Source organism: Lytechinus variegatus, chromosome 2 (assembly GCF_018143015.1).
Source record: "Lytechinus variegatus isolate NC3 chromosome 2, Lvar_3.0, whole genome shotgun sequence".
Lineage (NCBI taxonomy): Eukaryota > Metazoa > Echinodermata > Echinoidea > Temnopleuroida > Toxopneustidae > Lytechinus > Lytechinus variegatus.
The window spans coordinates 32667012-32688272 of NC_054741.1; the positions used below are offsets into that span (position 1 = coordinate 32667012).

At 36.6% G+C, this 21261-nt stretch overlaps 1 protein-coding gene across 3 annotated transcripts in view; it reads left to right on the forward strand.

Moving 5' to 3' along the window:
- LOC121407883 overlaps positions 1–21261 on the forward strand; it is a 52328-nt gene that overhangs the window by 3872 nt on the left and 27195 nt on the right. Inside the window, exons 1-2 of one of the 3 annotated variants that reach the window (XM_041599118.1) lie at positions 16047–16446; positions 20608–20693. The gene's annotated coding sequence lies outside the window, so the exon portion shown is untranslated. Of the gene's footprint in view, positions 1–16046; positions 16447–16584; positions 16604–20607; positions 20694–21261 lie in introns of those variants that run through there. The other 2 variants (XM_041599120.1, XM_041599119.1) reach the window with 2 other exon arrangements.

A 21261-nucleotide genomic window follows, 5' to 3' on the forward strand; every position in this document is an offset into this window, starting at 1 on the left:
ATTTTCTTGCAACAGCCCGTAATGTCTAAGACACCGTTACCACTACCTTCCTAAAACTAGTTCATTGGAAACTGGCAAATTGGGATCATCCCACTTCACAATACAGCCACATGGACTGTCTTAATCCACCTCGATGTAGGGATGCCACCCAAAAAATTGAAGTGTTGTAAATCTAGTTTTAAATAGTTTAACTGGAATAAGCTCTGAGACACGAGAAAAATGACACCGAGATCATCAAAATTGGACCAGGTGTTGCCGAGATACGGCCAAATCAAATTTTGGAAAAAGGCAGATTTTCTGCCAAAAAGTGGCCAATATGGCAAAAATGTGTTTTTTACCATTTTAAAGCTATGTAATTTAAAACTTGATGAAGTATAGAGGTTGATTTTTCCTTGGGGCACCTAACATGTTAACCACCAACAAGTACCTGAAAAATTGAGTCTGAACTTCTTTGTGTTTTCATATTAACGGAGTTCAAAATAAGGGGAAAGCACAAATTTTCACCTTTAGACCCAGAGGAAATTGGCAAAAAATGACTAAGTCCAGCTATTAAAAATTAATATGCAAAAATGGCTTTATATGAAAGTGGATGGGCAATTAATCACAAAAGTTTCATACAGATGTAGTGTTTGTAATTTTGATTCGTATATGTTGTTCTTGTGAGCATATATTACTCACGTGTCACTGCCTGATCAGAATGGTTATTTAAATAATTTGCAATTTTATTTTGTGGCATCTGATATTAAACAATTCACAACGTTATACTAAAATTGGAGCAATTTCGGGAGAAAAATTTATCATGAACTTTGGGAGGATTTGTGGATCTTTCATCTCATATGATTTCAAGGATTTGGGTAGGGATTGAGTTTGTGTTTTTGCAAAATCGAAAGTTGATGACCGCGATCATTGCAGATGGTGAATTAACACGCACGTTAAATAATTTGCTAACGCGAGGTTGCTCTCCAAAGGTTTAGCATCTGGCACACATTTCTGAAAACCAAAAGTGGGGACATGACATCACCAGCCAACCTAATCAATATTCATGATGGCATGCATTTAACTGTTTTCACAAAATATTACATTTGAAAAATAAAGAACTTTATTTTTCATTAATTTACATGTAGAGTTTGATGAATTTTTGCTCTGTGGATTTTTCTCTATTTATTTAGATATAATTTTCATCTGGGAATACCTCTTCAGGTGTTGAGGTTAATGGCCAAAGATATAGTGAATGCTCTGGAGATGACATATACTTGCATCAGTTGCCATGATGCATGTATGTGCATCATTAGCCTCAGAATCTGTTGAGTAACAAGGCTGTACATGTGCACTGTATATTGAGGTGTGTATACAGTCCTTCTTGGAAGTGAATAGTTACACATTTTTTGGTATATTGCAAAAGGACCACTTTGCATGAAGTGGTTCTGGAAACCAGTTCAGGAGATGGTGACGAGGATGCTTGTGAAGTGATTGTCTAAACTGGTTTCCAAAACTGATTTAAGGGAAACTAGTTCAAGAGAGTGTACTATGCATGGTTATACATGTACCTGTATGTATACTTAATGACACAACATGACTGTCGAGAAATGTATTATCTGACCAATATGTAACCGTTCCCATTAGCATATGACCTAATGAAAATATCTGTTTTCACAATATTAACTGAAGAACCATAATGTGAAAGAAAACCATTAAACTTGCCTCATGTGCATTGGAGCAAAGATGTTGTGAACTAGCGACTACATGTAGATTTGGAGATCATGCATGATTGCATATTATATGTTTTATTGTTGTACTATTTTTTATACGTCCGTCTCGACGGGACATATTATTGTATCACGTTCGGTGTCCGTCTGTTAAATTTTCCTTGCAAACGCGATAACTTCAGTATAACTTAACCTAGGCTCATATAATTTGGTATGTATGATACTAGCATGGATCCCAGGAAGCCTATTGATTTTGAGGTCAAAAGGTCATAGGTCACAGTGACCCATTTTCATCGTACCCTTCTGCAGTTCTTGTAAACACAACTTCAGTTGAATTTAAGCTACATGTAGGCTCATATAATTTGGTGTGTATGATACTAGCATGGATCCCAGGAAGCCTATTAATTTTGAGGTCACAAGGTCAAAGGTCAAGGCCACAGTTATGTATTTTCATCTTACCCTTCTGAAGTCCTTGTTAATGCGATAACTTTAGTTGAACTTAACCTAGGCTTATATAGTTTGGTGTGTATGATACTACATGTAGCATAGATCCTAGCGATTCTATTGATTTTGAGATCAGAAGGTCAAAGGTAAAGACACCATCTTCCACTTTTCTTGCTTGACCAATAGCTCCATTTTCCGCTTTACAGACAGGCGTATTATGTGCTCGCCTTAGCAACACTCTTGTTAATGTATCTCTCAATTTTGTCATCCTTTAAAAAATGAAATTTGCTTGTGAAACAATTTTTTAAAGCCTGAATCATAACTTTTATTTTACTAGTGTCGGTTGGTGATTTATTTGGCAGAGAGTAGTTGACGTGTGAAAATAGAAATATGTAAAGAATTCAGTGTCGCCAAAGACTGAAAAATTACCAGTTAAAGTACTCAATTTCTTTGAACATGATATTGAATTTCAAACCGTTATTTAACCATGAAGTATGGAAATAAGATTACCGAGAAAGATTTCTCAATTTTCTTGCCTGAATTCATCAGGCCATAATGGTATGATTACATGCAGTATTATGCTTCTTACACTAGTGAAGAATCATACTAGTTGTAAACAAACAAATATACACATAGCAGTGCAAATTATATGCAAAGATATTGTAGCATTGTAGGATGATAAATTGAGGAAGAAAATTGAGAAGTCCTGCTTGGTAATATTTGTACATGTATTGTCCCACTGTTTGATTATATATATGAAACTTAGGAAATTGAGTTCTCAAACTGAAAAGTCTTTGACTCTGTGAATTTTCTAAATTTATTTCTATATTTCATCAGTCCACCATTTTAGAAAATTGTATTGGTGACCTGCAGCATCAGACGGTCACTGTAGACCGATAGGTTTTAAGTATTACTGAACATTCTGCCTGAGTTTCAGGTCACATGACCTAGGTTAAAGGTCATTTAGGGTCAATGAACTTAGACCATGTTGGGGGACTCAACATCAAAATCTTTTTTTTTAAAATGTCATCATAACTTAGAGAATGTAGGGACCTAGTTCATGAAACTTGGACACAAGGTTAATCAAGTATTACTGAATATCCTGCTTAAGTTTCACGTCACATGACTAAGGTCAAAGGTCATTTAGAGTCAATGAACTTTGGCCAAATTGGGGGTATCTGTATAATTACCATCATAACTTTGATAGTTTATGGAACTGATTCAAGAAACTTGGACATAGGTGACATGACCAAGGTCAAAGGTCATTGAGGGTCAATGAACTTTGGCCAAATTGGGGGTATTTGTTGAATTACCATCATAACTTTGAAAGTTTATTGATTTAGTTCATAAAACTTGGACATAAAAGTAATCAAGTATCACCGAACGTCCTGTGCGCATTTCAGGTCACATGACCAAGGTCAAAGGTCAATGAACTTTGGCCATAATGGGGTATCTGTTGAATTACCATCATAACTTCAAAAGTTTATGGATCTGATTCATGAAACTTGGACATTTAAGAGTAATCAAGTATCACTGAACATCCTGTGTGAGTTTCAGATCACATGATCAAGGTCAAAGGTCATTTAAGGTCAATGAACTTTGGCCATTTTAGAGGTATTTATTAGATTGCTGTCATAACTTTCAAAGTTTATAGAATATAATGTGGATATAGGGGTAATCAAGTATCACTGACAAGCTTAACTTTCAAAGTTTATTGATATAGTGTATAAAATGTGGATATAGGGGTAATCAAGTATCACTGACAAGCTTTAGTTCACATGATCAAGGTCAAATGTCAATGAATGTAGTATTGTATCAATATATGAATGGTGTTTTTTTTGAATAATTATTTCATAGTACATGTAGTTTTCAAAGTCAGCACTGCTGCTATATTGAATCACGTGATGCAGGTGAGAGAGCCAGAGGCATTCCACTTGTTTGTCTTATGTTTTGTTTTTTCTTATCCGATTTTTTCTCGTCAAAAATCGGAGTTTAGAAATATGTAGATAAAAGGGAAAAATCAGATCGGATTGGGAATTGGAATAAAAATTGGTTACAACATTAATCTAGACCTAAAAATTTCTTTTTCTAGTCTAAAATCAACAATACATGAATATTTGTATACTTTTTGGAAGAGTTCTCTATACATTGTGCCTGAGAGTGTCCAGGTGAATGCATGTATGACCCTGTTCTCATCTACTGTCTTGAACTGGTTTACCTTAAACCAGTAAAGAAGATTGCATCGGGAGCACAGTCTCCTCTTAAACCCGTTTCCAAAACTACATGTAGTTTGAATAGTAAAGTGATCTTGTTGGTATGAGAATGCTCTCAGAGGGGTCAAATCAATGCAAAATGTAGTTATTGTAGCTCATCATCTAGTACAGTACTGCTGTATGCAGTGTATGCCCGGGGGGAAATCTTTATACATACGTACATACGTGATCGAAAACGTGTTTCAAGGGGTGTTTTTAAGTTTTGGACACAGGCCGTGCATGCACTCGTTTTGGGTAAAAAACACTGATTTTTAAAAAAAGGTCGTTTTGAAAGACTGGTGAGTGGTCAATCATGGGGTATGTTTTTTTTTTTCAAAGCTATCTTTTTAAAGACCAGCCAAACTTGTTTAGGGTATATTTTTTCACCAAGCTTTTTCCTGGGGCTTTTTACTTTATTACCTGATAATGGAATTTTGGATGACACTTTAATATTTACAGTGTTAACATTGTATTCCTCTGTTGTAACTGCACTTGGGGCATGCAATACCCATGAACATAGTTTTGTGTATTCTTATTGTTAGCAAGTAGACAAAACTAGTTTAAGGGTCATATTCAGCGACAACTTGTTTAGTGGCCAAAATGTGCTAATGAAGCCCTTGAAAAACTTGTTTAAGGGGGTTATTTTGCACACAGAGAAAAACGTGTTTAGGGGGTGTTTGGAAAAAAAATTTGGTCATGCATGTGTACAGCAATACATTTGGCTGGCCCTCTGGAGTGTGTGCAGCCTCTGTATTCTGCAGACGCTGTACAGTATGTACCAAGAAGTGCACCAAACTTGCACATACAACATTTCTTTTCGGGCAAAGATTGCATCCCTCAAAGACGGGTTGTGTCCATGCTTAAACCAGTTTAACGAGTCTGGCAAAGTGGTCTTGAAAACCACTTCACATGGTGAGGTAGATTTCCAAACTGGTTTGGAAGACCACTCAATATGACCACTTTGAGCGTTCCCATTAAAGAGAATGAAACCCTTGAAACCAGAAGAATTCACATAAAATTAGAAAAATCAAAGGCACAGTATAATGTACTGTAAATCTGTGGCATTTGAATATTGAGATCACTATGGTATGTATGTAGATCGTTCCTTGGCAATGCAACCAAATTCTGCGATATCACACTTACAACTTTCCAATTACTTTATCTTATATTTCTCTTTTAATGTACATGTAGTTTATTGATTAATATCAGGTATTCTTTAGAAGACATGTAATACAGGTTCTACAATATTTTGTCATAGATGATGGCTTGTCCTATCTTTTGAATGAGCAAAAAGAGATTATGTGATTGTGGTATATTTTCAATGTCCAAACAGGAGAGTTGTACGTACATATGACATCACAGATCTTGTTTGCATTGCTAATAGGAGGATCTCCAAAGGATTAGTGTTCTCGACATTCAAATGCTCATGACTTTCTTATAGTTTATTCAATTTTATTCAAACTAGGCGGTTTCAAACCGCCTCGATCACAAGTATCCCTTTAAATTACGAGAACTTTTTTGGGCTAAAAAATACCCATTAATTATTCCTGCATTCACACCGCCCCACGACGTACCCTTCGGGATAAGTTCCCGAAGTTACGAGCATGCGCAGTATGGTCTGATAAGCAGGCAAGGCGCGAGATTCAAATTCACTAGCCCAGCAGCCACCCACGCCGCCGCGCCCAACGACACGCTGGGCTAAAAGTTCCCGTAATTTGCTTTCACATCGCCAAAATACCTGCGACCTTGGAAAAATCCCCGCGAAAGTTCTCGTAATTTCGCCAAGTACCTACTATTTAGCGGGTATTTTCTTTCGGGGAAATTACGCGTAGTTTGCTTTCACATTACCAAAATACCTGGTATTTTCTGATCGGGGTAAATTTCCCAATCAGAGAATACCTGTTACTGGCGAACTTAGAGGCGGTCTGAAACCACCTAAAGTCTAGGTTCTTATTCTTTCATTTTTCCTGCTTTCACACCTGTTCCATGGGTTTAATTCAATTTTTCACATGTTACACTGGTTTAAAGGGACGGTCCAGGCTGGAGATATTTCTATTTCAATAAATAGAGTAAAATTCACAGAGCGAAATACTGAATTTTTTTTTCAAAATCGGATAACAAATAAAGTTATTGAATGTTAAAGATTTGCATTATTCCGGTGAAATAGTTCTAGGCTTGTCATGAATATTCATTAAGTGGGCTGATGATGTCATATCCCCACTTGCTCTTTGGTATTTTATTATATCAAATTAGATTTATATATATGCTTTTCACACCATACTTCTATTCCTTAACCCCAGGAATTTGGTGGATTTAAGGTGGGCCTTGGCCCCACCAATTTCATGGGGTTCAGGTTAGCCCACTTCATTTTCACACTACGTTTTAGCAAAGTGGGCTAGCACGGTAAATATTTTGGTACTATCTGGCCCTGCAAAAAAGCAGGGTTAGCCGGCTTATTGTGGTGCTAGCACCACAATTGCAGTGCTAAGAGATGCAGTGTGAAACGAAACTGGGCTAAGGAAAAGTGGGGCTAGGCAACAGCCAATCACAGAAGTCGAAATTGCATGTTAATCACGCTCTGTATGGTAATATTATCAATAAATTCATGAGCTGTGAGATAATCTGGGGTTAAGGCGTTAACCCCGGCTAAGCAGATACATGTAGTATGGAGTTAAGAAAGACAGTGTGAATCCAAATCTGGGGTTAAGGATAGACCGGGGTTAAGGAAATGCAATGTGAAAAGCATATTAGAATTTTTCTATCAAGCACTAAAACGATTGGATTGACGACTGAGTAAGTGCATTAGTAATTTATTGCCGCAACTTGAATGTTTTTTATCATAACGGAGACACATCAAACATACATGAAAAAATGAAGCATTTATGATTTCATGTAATAAAAACATATGAAAAAAGAAAGTGGGGATGTGACATCATCAGCCCACTTAATAAATATTCATGACGATGTGCATATAATTGTTTTCACAAAATATTTATAACTTTAAAATTCAATATTAAACTTTGTTATTTGTTATCCGATTTTGAAGAAATTTTCAGCATTTTGCTCTGTGAATTTCATTTTCAGCCCAGACCATCCCTTTAAGAAAATAGATAAGAATGTCTACATCTACGAGAGAGTTCTCAATTTTTTGGTGGTACCCAATTCACTTTAATTCACTTAATGACATGAATGACTACTTTGAAGCTTAGGGTGTGTTTATGCTTCCACTTTTCAGGCCAGAATCAGCATTGTCATACGTGATTAGTCCAAAACATGGTTGCATCCATTTCAGAATGCAGATCATAAATTTTAAAGCATTTCAAAACGTTTGAATAGAATCAGGGTTTCTGGGGAAATATAAACAGGACTACGATCGTAAATGTGTTTAAATGACGTCATTTGGTACATGTACCGTACATGCTTTCGGTGAAATGAAAATCCGCTGGAAAATAAAGTTGCATGGTTTTAACAGAGAGTTACTTTTAAGGAATTATCTCTCAACTCCCTGGTTCTAATAACAATGTAAATACAAAAATTAAGTACTGTTACTACCTCCTCTAATTTGTCATCATGATGAATGTTGAGGGATTAAAAAGAAACCTAACATGAGTTATGCTGAGACATCGCTGAGCCAGAAGCAACATTTGCATTAACAAAATGATGTCTCATCATTTTCTATTTTTTTGTTTTGTCTTACTATTATCCTCACCATGGTGGAAGTTGTATGGATATGTCAAGTAGCTCCATGCAATTACTAAAAGATCGGAAATTGTTAAAAGTTAAAATGATATTCGACCATAACAACAATCGGAAAAAAACTTTAGAAAAAAGGACGTGCCTAATTTGACCTTGCTTTTCTGCTAAATGAAAATTACCATGCGAAACCAGCTAATATTTTGCCACTGAAAAGTCAAAGCATTAAAACAGCACTCCCAGAACCTCATTTAGGATCGGCGTTCTGAAACAACGTTGAAAATGCTGATTCGGTCTCTGCAATGGAAGCATAAACACACCCTTAGACGATCTGCAGGTTTCCAAAATGAATATGAACAGGATAAAAAAAGGGAATTTTGAGTCATGGACAAACTTGCTCATTCTTTTTGCATGCAAATTGCAGTGATTGACCCGGTTTCGGGAGGGGGTAGCAGCTTACTCCTTGGCTTGTATTTCACATTGCCGTTAATAATTCATTAAAGCATGACCCCTCCCCCCCTCCGCATTCAAGCACAAAGTTATTCCCCTTGTCTGTGATTCTCTCTCTCTTTTTTTTAATTCTGGAACTTATTTTACTCAAAATAATCCTCCATTTCATAGAATCTTACAAAGAGAGAATACGCTTGACATATGCTCCAGATAAAAAGAAATATTGAACTTGGCAAATAGAGTCTGTGTGATTCACTTTAATAGAGTCTTGCAAATCTCTCATAATAATCAGTCATTTTCATCATGTAATTCTTTCACCCCCTTCTTTCATTGGAATTCAGTCGTTACCAGGAAATCATTATTACATACGAGGATGACTTAGTACGGATCAGTGGAATCAATATGATCAACTTTTTTAGATGAATTCCTCAATAATTGGGAAATCAGGAGTCGTCAGTTTGGTTGAACGTTTGTTCGTTGACCTTTGTGACTACTGTTGTGCTGCGTGATATGAACAGTCATTGCATGTCTAATGGACAGTTATGAAAGGAATAAAAAAGGTCAAGGACTTTATCAGAAATTCATTTTTCCAACAATCTTTTTGTCGGGCTTAGGTTTATTAGTTTGCCCTCTCCTGTTGACAGGTCGAGTTGTTGAACATATCAGAAATGAAATATTTTCAGGTGAATTGTATGCATTTTAACAAGATTTTCATATCTTTTCAACAACCGTTGATTGGTAATCATTTTTATTTTTGAATTATTAAGCAAAAGTTTTGTCCAGAATAACCCTGCAATACCTGACCATTCAATGCAATCTACATTGTAATTGGATAATTCATTGAAAAATACGGCAGATATTTTGTTTCATTTAGAGTGACAATTATTATCATTTCAGGCTGATAGGTCGAACTTACATTTCACATTCAATTGATATAAAGCCAACAACTTAAAAAAAAATTATTTTGAGGTTTGAGCTTCTAGGGCTTGAAAACTTTCTAGAAGACAAGAAGTAGATATAGGCCTAATATACTCTTGTACGTAATTACTATTGGGAGAAGTACAGCATAAGATATTACTTTTTAAAATAATAATATTAATAAGCAATACTTAGCGGCAAATGCGCACTTCCTCATTGGATTGATCAAATATGAGTATCTAGAACTTTTGAATTCCGATACCTTGAAAGAATCATATTCATTGAAGTTTAGTGTATTCAGTTGAAGTTGTCTTTCCTTCACATAATATACACAGGAATTTGGGTAAGTTTGCATGCAGATAGTGTTCACAAGTACAGTATTTTAGTGTACGTCATGAATATTATCACACTGCACCAAGATAAACTTGTGTGACTTTTTTGCCCCTTCTATAATCGTCAGCAAATATTTCCAGTTGGCCTCACACGGCACCCTCTTCCTGTTTGCATGGTTTGCTGAGTTGAATGCATATGAGCAGTCAGTCAGGCCTTATACACGTACATGTAATGCACAGCCCACACTGTCATAAAAAAAACATAAGCCAGCCAGCTAGCTGTGTGCAGTAACGTATTAGGGTTTGTGCAGTGGTTGGAGGTCACGGCACGCTCAGGCCTCGCCTCATTGGCTGGCTGCTTCATGCCAGTCTAACGAGCATGCGTCTCTCACATGACAAGTCTGAAGTGGTGTTTGCAACACGGGACGATACCACTTCGAGTGAGGGGAGCTGCGTGTCGTAGAGTAGAGGGATTTTCACGGTGTGCAAAAAGAACGGGATCATCCCCTATTGGATTTGCAGGTGCACCCATTGGACGTGAATGTGCAACTGTTCGCGTGCATATTTCTTTTCATTAGAATTAAAGCTGATTTTTTTTTTATTCAAGGAAAAAAAAATGTAATATAATATTTTTACCGTGATATAGAAACTAATTATAGACTTAGAATTAATTTCTTGAATTGATGTACCAGTTGAGCGGGAATAAAAAAAGAACAGAATTATTCCTCCTTTTACTGCTCCTACTGGTCACATCATTACAACATTACCCAGGGTGCTCATAAGCACTTGTTCGATTGCCCGGGGCAAGTAAAAGTTAAAGATATGATATATCGACCCTAAGTTTGGTCATGGCGGGCAAGATAAAATCACTTTGTAAAAAGAAATACAAGAACAAGATACATCAGTTCATGTCAAAAGAGAGAAAAAAAAGGTCAATGGTTTATAAAACCACAATATTTTCTTCTGAAGAGGTAAAACTTTTTTTCAGGGATTTTTTTGGCAAGTGAAATAGATTTTCGGGCAAGTATATTCCAACTATATGAAAAATTTCTTGCCCGACAGGGCAAATGCTTCTAAAAGTTATGTATCACCCTGCATTAACGTTGAAATGAATTTAATGTTTGCTACTTTATTTCATGATAAAATTTGTGTTTGGCTCGTAGGCCTAGATCATTTCTTTAGCAGTTTGTGAATATATCATGATTTAAAGGGATGCTCCACGCTGAAGATATTCATATTTCAATCAATAGAGTAAAATTCACAGAGCAAAATGCTGAAAATTTGATCAAAGTCGGATAACAAATACCGAAGTTCTTGAATTTTAAATATTTTCACTATTCCGGTGAACCAGTTCTAGGCCTGTCTCATGAATATTCATTGGGCGGGCTGATGATGTCTTATCCGCTCTTGTTCTTTTGTGTTTTATTATATGAAATTAAGTTTATTAAAAAAAATTATACCAAGAATTAAAACATTTGGATTGACAACTGATTAAGTGTGTTATAGAGACACATCTTGTACACATGTATGAAAAAATGAAACAATTATGATTTCATGTAATAACATAAGAAAAAGGAATGTGGGGATGTGACATCATAAGTCCAACCTAATGGATATTCAGGACGACATGCACATAACTGTTTTCACAAAATATTGCTAAACTTTAAAATTCAATAACTTTGTTTTTTGTTGTCTGATTTTTTATGAAATTTTCAGCATTTTTCTCTGTGAATTTTACTCTATAAAAATATTTAGATATAAATATTTGTTGCCCGGAGCATGCCTTTAAATGTTCTTACTTTTAAGTTCCATTCACATTGAAAAATGGACAGTTGGGACGGGTTGTCTGCCCCGGATAATTTTTTCAAGAAATAAATACAGTCTTTCATTTATCAATTACTACAGACCAAGCAGATCTTTGTGCTCATCCACTTCTGACTTCCTTGTTATTCCAAAAGTTTAAAAATCTTGGGGGAAAAGATCATTTGTTTTTTGCATGCCCCACTGTGTAGAATAGCCTTCCTGAAGACATTAAAAAATGAACCTCTGTCGAAACTTTCAGAAATCTTCTAAAAACTTTTTTATTTAACTCTTAGCTCTTTATGCGCCTTGAGCACTCTACAGAGTGGATTTGGCGCTTTACAAGTAACATTATTATTATTATTAAATAAAGAGGGGGAGGGGGGAGAAGAGTAGAAAGAAGAGTATTAAAAACTGTCAGTCTGAGTCATTTTTAGTAACAAAAAAATTACATCATACTTACGTTATCATGCCCCACCTCCCTTTTCTCCTTCATTGAAATATGTGAAATCTTGTGCTGCACCTGCTTGGAAAGATGAGTGTAGAATTTCCAGAGATAGTACCATGCATCAATTAATAGATTTGATTCTTGCATATTTCCACTTTACTATTTTTTTCAGATTCATTAGCAGAAAACTGATATTGATATATTTAAAGCTTACATGTATCTTAGTTTTAATATAACCTCTCGAAACGTACAGGTCACATTCAATATTGTTACAATATTATATGAATGGATGTGCCCTAAAATGGGTATGGTTTGAAGAAAATAAACCAAAAATGTTTTATTGATAATTAAACCAATTTAACATCAAAAATATTTTAATCAGATGTCCTGTCACCTTTTTTTTTCTTCTATATTTTCATCTTGTTAATATATAAAACAGAGACACTGTTCTCACTACCTTCCTAAAACTAGTTTACTGGGAAACTAGTTTAACGTGTAGTGAGAACGGTCGAAGCAATCTTGGAAGCGATCTTGCAAACTGGTTCAGAAAAACTACCTCACAATGTTGTTTTCAAGATCACTTTGCCTCGTTTAACTGGTTTTAGCGTAAATGAAGACACAAACCATTTTTCAGGAAGCGATCTTCGCACATCATGAGCATGCTACTCCGCACAACAAGTGTAGAATGCCTACGCTGTGGTTTCGAATTTTTGCGCACCCCACTGAGAGTGTTTCCATAGCAAGAAGATCGCTTTACGTGAAGTGATTTTGAAAAAACTTTCATGTGATCAAGTGGGAACGCTAGCAAAGCAATCTTCCAAACTGGTTTCCTGAATCGTTTTCCAGTAAACTTGTTTTAGAAAGCTTAATGAGAACGGCCTTGTATTCTAATGCATGGAATGGGCTGAAAATTTCAGGATGAAATATCTTGTCCGTAGCTTTCTCCCACCCAATTACGACATTGGTAAAGTACGTATTTGCTTTGAAGGCTTTTTTAAAAACATTCGTGTGGGAGGATGGTAGATGCCAAATTTGAATTTTAACGGCTTAAAACACATTCAGTGACTACTACATGCTTGTAATATCGGAATGTTATCTACTCCAGTGTAATTCACATTACTGACCCTTTAACAACGCTTCAGGCAAGCGTGAATGTTTTGCTTTATTGTTTCTTCTTTCAAAATATTGTTTAAAGATAAATTCCAGTTTTGGTAACGATCTCAAAATGACTTTTTACAGAATCTAATATAATGACCACCCAAGTGTCTGTTTGTATGAATAAAAAATATGTGCCAAAGGATTCTGTAAGAAATTGTGTAATTGCTGAGAAATAAGCAAAATAAGCGCGGATTCGGTCACTTCCGTCGGGTCTTTATTCCAGCAATAATGATACACTGTCCCACGTGTGCCTATCTGCCCTATCTGTGTTGGTGATCTTCAGTGTGAACATTTTTCAGCGTAGATTTCAAGATTTCACAAAGTTCAGTTTATGTAACTGTACCAGATCTAGATCCTCAATGATATACTGACAATTAAGCCTTGTTTTACAGACTTTCTCATGAAATCAGTGTTTACTGCAACTACTGGAATTTCTCTTTAAGCTTCATGTATGTCAGAAGTAACTGCATAGATACAATATTAGCAATTTACCTTGATTTTATTCTTTCAAAGGTATTGTTCACTATGGTTTCATTTAACATCATCTCTATTCTGTGGTAGAATTAAGTTTTCAAAACACATTTCAGGTTACCTGTTGCAGATTGGGTGTGAACTTAGACCCCGTTCTCTTTACAGTCCTAAAACTAGTTTAGTGGAAACTACCGTAGCTCAGTGGAAACTAGTTTATCATGTAATGGCAATGCTTGAAGCAGTCTTGCAAGTGATCTTCCTAACTGGTTTAGAAAACCACCTCGCAATGTTTTTAAAGACCACTTCGCCTTGTTAATCTAGTTTAAGTGTTGGTGAGGACACAACTGTTCTTCGAGAGGTGATCTTTGTCAATGTGTGGCGCGCTACTCTACACACTGTTTGTAGAATCTGTACACTGGTTTCAAATTTTGAGCAAAGCATTTCACCGTCAACAGAGAGCGTTCTCATAGCAACAAGACCGCTTCAAAACTGGTTTAAGGGAAACCAGTTCAAAAATGTATACTTAGAACGGGTCTCAAATGAACTATGATTCAGAAAGCCAGCTTGTGATGTGGTCATCTTGATGAATTTGATTTGTTGACCGGTTCATGGATTTACTGTGAATTGAAATGGTGCCAGGGAGCAATGTAACGCTTCTCCGGGGAAGTGGTAGGTTAGAGGTACTCATGTGCCTGGTCAGAAAGTTTCACGTCTATAAATTAAAGTGCAAGAAAAAAATTTAAGGATTCTGAATTTTATCCTGAATCCTTTTAACCCACTGCATAACATTTTACATGTACATGTTATACCGTGTTTACACAGTGACACGGCTCGGGGGTTCGACACGCGAGCCGTGCTCAACTCGGCAATTTTATGCTGTGTAAACAGAAAGCCGTGTCGAACTCTCTTGACCAGGTCACTGCGCGCGCTTTCACTTTTGGCATTGTTGTTGTTCGCACGGACAAGATTCGATTCCGGCGGTGAATTTCCCGCGTTTAATTTGCGACGTCATAATTCTCCTTCCGTTCGAGATCCGCGAGCCGTGTTGAACTCGCCTTTTTATATGTACGTATAAACGCGATCTCTGATCCCTTCTTCGCAGTGTTCAACCCGGCTCGCGGATTCAACACCCGAGCCGAGTCAATGTGTAAACACGGTATAAGTGTTCCAAAGTAGAAAGAGCATGCCTACTCACTGATGCTGTGACCCTGTTTACAATGAGATATGTCCGGGCTCAGCCCGGTCTGAAATTTATTGCAAATGTTCACGAGGCCAAATATACATGTAGTACCAAAAGCAGCCATGCAATTAGCCCTGCGCATTAGCTTGTTTCGGCTTGGCTTTTATTCACTGTAAAGGATGCAGACCCAAATGCAGTTCCAAATGCAACTCTCCCTTTTTACACAGGATTTTCTTAGCCCCGGACTATCCTCAACCCCGTACTATTTTTTTTCCTTTTCACACATGCTTGCTTTTCACACACGAAACTCGCTAACCCCGGACTAATGGTAGCTCATGCTTTAAATACATTTGTCGATCATTCGTAGTACAAGTACTTTACTCGTACACTTTTTAGGTGGGGCTAAATTGCCATTTAGCCCCACCTATAGTACGGGATTAAGGTTAGCCCACTTTTGTGTTACACTAGCGATCTTAACCCCGTACTATCGCTCTTAGCACCGCAATTGCTGGGATAACCCTGCTTTTTTGCAGGGCCAAATAATCCCGTACTAAAGGTGGGGTTAGCCCACTTTGGTTAAGGAAATTTTAGCGTGTGTAAAAAGGGTAGTAGTGCACCACGCCCCTGGCTTGCAACCAAATAATCATTTGTTTACATGTACACTACTACTACAAAAAAAATATTGAAGGGTTGAAAATTAGGGCAGGCCGGGGTGAGCCTACCACTGTAAATGCACAAAATAGGGAGACCGGGTATTGGAATTCAGACTGTTCACGGCCCGGGGTTCATGATCTAAAATCGAGCCAGTTAAGTGGTCCGGAATATGATGATTAATGATGTCATAGAGTTGAACATAACATATTGGCACTATTGTTTAAAAGAAATTACTGTAGTGGTGTATTTGCTGAGAGTATCAGTCATTAACCGTTATTTCATTTTTAATAGACCTGAAGAAGTCAGTACATATCACGTCTTACTACACATGCAGGTATGTTTTTGAGGGATGATATATTAAAATTTTTGTCTCTGCAATCTTTTTAGCGGTGCTCGTGAAAATTGATTGCACATCTTTCACACTCTTCTCCCTCTATCCGATAATGGAATACTCCTACAGTCGCTTTAAAGAAAACCACTCTTGTTATGCAACACTGCTTTTGTGTGTGTTTAGACTAGCTGGTCTTTTTTTTTCTCTGATTTTCCTGCTAAGCTATGTATTGTGAATGCACAGCTGTGAGGTGTTATGCTAATGCCTCTCTCTCTGCCCGTATGATAATGAGGCTATTCAGGGCTTTGGTATGGGGCATGCTTGCCAGGTCCGCTGCTCTGACACATAACAAGAAAAGGGGGTTGGGCTTAGCTACGTAGACAGACGCATGCATGGTCAGAGGTCTGTTATTATACACCACTTGGCATGCTAGTGTGTGTTGAGTTGGGCTCTCTTTCTCATGATGATGCCTGCATGTGAAGTTATGCGGTAAAACTTTCAAACTTTGAGAGAGAGAGAGAGAGGAAAGAGAGCAGGGAACTGGGATCTGCTCGCTCTCACCAAAGCAGGTTGCTGTTTACTGCCATTTTTTCTCCAGATGCCGGATTGGTAAGATGCTGCTTCATGTATTCTAAGTTTTGTTCAGAAATGTTTTTGTTGTGATTGTATGACGATTCTGGTCTTTGGTTTGTGACGTGAATTTCATCAGCACATGAGATCGCCAATTGTGGAGTTTGGAGTTAATTTAACGTTCAAATGGAATCAGGTACATGTCGTACATAAAGATAAATTACATTGTACATTGTGGGGTGGAGATATGAGTGTCAGTTTTCATTGTATTGTCAGAAGTATTTTGTTTTCATTTTTCAACTAATATTTTCAAATTGAATAAGTTTCCGTAATATTTTCATTCATGTCGATGAGATATTTAAATATCAATGTACATGTAATTGGGAAATGGGCATTAATGTGATGGTACAAGATTTAGTAGAGGATTGAATAGAGATAGAATCATCCAATAAGCCTATAAAGCAAAGATGGATGTAACATAGTAATAACATTGAACTACTGATTGATAGTTGGTAATGAACATTGTGAAATAATACCCCTCCCACAAAGCTAATACTGGTCATTGACCTATTGGAAGCCTGGTTTAAACCATCTTGACATGCACTTTGCCAAGAGAGTATCACTTGTTGTGAAATGGGGGAAATAAGTGATTTCGATACTTCATTTGTTGACCATTTTCCAGGGGAAAAGAGAATGATAAAACATCTGCGATGTGAAATATTCCTTTTGTCCTTTCCCGTGAAGTTTTAGAGTAAAAATATATCCGAAATTGGGATTCGTATTTAAGTTCTAATATACTGCAAAAAAATGTTGCAAACATCCAAGGCAATATACCCTGCAAAACAAGAGTCTCATAATTCACCATCCTATTTTTCTATATTTAGTATGATATCCGTTAGAATTTCCTTCCTGATTACACGAACGTTCACATAAGTGAAATTACTGTCTTGATGTTTGTTCTAATCAGGTGCTCTTTAAGTTAACGTCCAGGTTTTCACGTAATATTACTTCGGCTTCATCAACTTTTGGAAAACTTCTAAACTTTGTTCGATATTCTTTGCAGAAAAGTTTGTTCAGACATACATAGGCAATACACGTGCATGAATCCTACATGCCGTGCATGCCATGTTGTCATTGTACACACGCCCGGCAGATACATGTACGTGGAGAGTATGGTGTATTATGTTTGCATTTCCACACTGCTGTTCACTGTACGTGCTGTTGTATTGCTATGCACCATTGTCCATGCCTGTCCCCTGTTTGTGGCCTCTTACGCCAGCCTTGAATATATTACCCAGAGACTCCCAGAGTGCAGTTTTCCCTGTAGGCTGGCGTGGCAGCAGGGTTTTGGCATTCAACCAAGAGCCCTGCGCCGCCGCAAACAAACAGCCTTTGACTCAGACAGCCGGGGCAGCCTCATGCTAACCAAGCGTGGGATTTCAGTCGACGACTGCATAATTACGTAGGGATGTTCCATTTGGACAGAGGGATATTTTTAGAAACCTGCTGATGTTTGATAGGACGTGCAAATTGGGTAGCTGCTAGTATGACGTGAAAAATATTCATTTTGTACATGTTTCCGTAAAAGAGGTTTGAGCATTTTCTCTTTTAGAACGATAAACGTGAATTAAACATTGTTAACTTTGCCATTTTCTCTTGAAACTGTCGATTGCTACGTGAATTTCTGGCAATGTAACATGAATGCATAAAAAGGTTACTATGACAGATGTTACCTGGAGTTATTCTTTAAATACCTTCAAATCAGAAATTATAATTCTTTGTTTCTTTAAACTTTAAAATGGATGTACAATGTTGGATTTAATTTGCCGTCAAGGTTATTGTTGTGAATGAAGTACTGCCATGTACAAGAAGATCTCATCTGTGAAAGTGGAAAGAATAAAAATTTTATTTCATATGACGAAAAAGTGATTATAAGTTTGAATAATTTGTTTATCCACAATGAATGATAAAACAATATTGGGCGATTCCATATTTGTAGTATGGGACACAACAATATCTACAGTCTCTTACTTAGCTGATTGCTTGAGCAATAAAAAAAAAATTTTGTTCAATAATACTACAAGTACTTTATCATTATTCAAAAAACAAATTGAAGTTCCTCCTTTGCTTGGACAGTAGGTTGGAAAATGTTGCGATTTTCCTAGCATGGAATCGCCCTATTAAACTATTTAAACTTTTAAAATATTGCATACTTCATTTGTCTGATACACACGACCTGATGAGATACAAAATAATAGCCTCCAAATACTAAAACATGCGATCAACTTGATATCAAACACCAATTTGGACATGATACCAAACACTTGAAAGGAGCATTAAGTTCCTTGATAATGAAACATTAAAATTGTCACCATTCAGCTTTATGTTTGCTTGATACCAAACATTTGAAATTTTTCATTCAACGTAACGTTACATTACTTGTTATGGTAATAAAACGTTAAAAACATTTATTCAGTTGCTAGAGTACACGACGGAAAGGAAAAAATTCATGGATTCTCAGGAAAAAGGGATTTGTTTCCATCCTTTATAGTGAAACAATGCTCTGACCCTAGTTTCATTGCTGTATATGAACTATGTAATACAACTTTTTTATAAACGTTTTAAGTATTCATTTATTAGACTAAAAATCAATGTTTCTTTATATCCAAGAGCCTTTTGGCTAAACCTTTCAAGAAATTTTGGTTGTGTCTGAAGTAAGCCTGAAGTCTAAAATATACCAATTTCTTGCTGGTTTACTATAATACTTTTTACAATGGATTTTCTTAACCCTGTACTATCTTTTTTCCTTTTCACACACGCCAAATATTCTGCCTAACCGCTGCTAAGGAAATGCCTGGGGGGGGGGGGGGCAGGGCAGTCAAATATATTGCTGTACACATGCGTGACCAAAAAAAACCATGTTTATTAAGGGGTGTTTTTTCAGTTTTGGATGCAGGCCGCGCATGCACTTGTTAAGGGTTTTAACAAAATAGGGTGGTTTTGAAAAACTGGTCAATGGTCAATCACAGGGTCAAAAATATTTAGGGTATGTTTTTTTTCCCAAAACTTTTTATTTAAGACTAGCCAAATGTATGTTTTGCCCCCAGGCTTTTTCCTCTTCATTTCTGAAAAGTGTTCAGGTTCTTCCTGATTGTAAGCAACGACCCCGGGACAGGCTTCATTCTGGTGACAACTTGTTTAGGGGCGAAAACGTGTAAACGAAGCCCGTGAAAAACTTGTTCAAGGGGTTATTTTGCACAGAGAGAAAAATTTGTTTACATGTAGGGGGTGTTTGGAAATAATTTTGTCATGCATGTGTATAGCAATATATATTTGACTGCCCCCCCCCCCCTCCTGGGGGGGGCTTATCTCAAACATAATTTAGTAATCCCTGACTAGTGGTAGCCATTCATTAGGGGAGCATCTCTGATTAGACAACCCTATTGGCCCTGTTGCCCCTTGGCATATATCGAGCTCTGTCCTTAACTTGGCTGCTTTTATTTCTACACTAGGGATCTTAACCCCGGAATACCGCATTTGCTCGGATAAATCTTGCTGTTTTGCAGGGCCAAATAATCCTGTACTATGTGCATGTACATATAGGTGGGGTTTGCCCACTTTGCGCAAAAATGTTGTGTAAAAAGAAAGTGGGCTAAGCTTAACCCCGTACAATGGCAATTTAACCCCACCTATCATACAGGGCTAAGGACATTTTTGCCATTGTAAAAAGCATATTAATCTGCCAATAACTTTGTATTCTTGGCAATTCATCATGGAGGATTGATAATGTGAAAAATGGAGCAAATTATTTTTTTATTCAGGCTCAGCTGAGTTTTCAATTCATGTTCACATTGATGACAGGCTTATATTATAAATTAATTATTTAGTTGACCAATGAATGAAGCTTTATTCTCAAGTAAAAAGCATGAACTATTTAAAAAAAATTAAAATGCATGAGCGCTCTTTCATGAAAAGCCAACAGCATTCATGTATGAGTGTGTAAAGATTTGCATAAATGCAGTAGTAACAACATTATTTGAGAATGAGCCAGGAGTGGACCTCTTGTTCCATACAGGTATTTAAACAACAAAAGAAACCTACAGGTATAATGGTACCCCCCCCAAAAAAAAAAATGCTTAAATTAATGTAGGCAGGGTTTAACTGTTTGATAATGTTTGAAATTTTTTTCGTATTTTTCAGATCTGACGTGTCAATGGGTTATCTGTTGTGCTGAGCTATATATGGAAACAAGTGAAATAAGCTTCAACTCACATTATATATAATACGTAAGTGTTTTTGTTCTTCTTTTTCTTTTTTAGCGATCATTGTGCAAGATGAGTCAAAAGGTCTACAGCTATACAATTTCCATGTGTTTCAAATATTGGTTTATTATTATACATCACAAGAAATTGTGTTTCATCCCAAAATATGTTTAATGCACATGTTCATAATGGGATAAACATGATGAAAAGAGTGCAAAAATTGACTAATCTCCCTCTGAATTCTCTCCCTCTTTGTCATAGCAAGGGTATATGATGACATATTTTGCAGTAATACTCATCTGGAGCCAAGTTATTATTACAGTTGGAACATTCCTGTAAAATTGCAAATAAAAAAAATACCGGAATATATACGATTCATACTCCGTCCTTTTAGGAATCATTTGGGAATCATATGCACAATGCATATTTGTGACATAATTATGATTGAAATTGCATTCCGTTTTGATTTTTAGTGGGGTGTTTTGCAATTTTTCATTCATGTTGATTACATTATAACTTTCATCCTGGCACAAAAATATCTCTGTGCCCATCCTTGTACACAGTCTAAAAAGCTTTGTGGCAGAAGGAGACA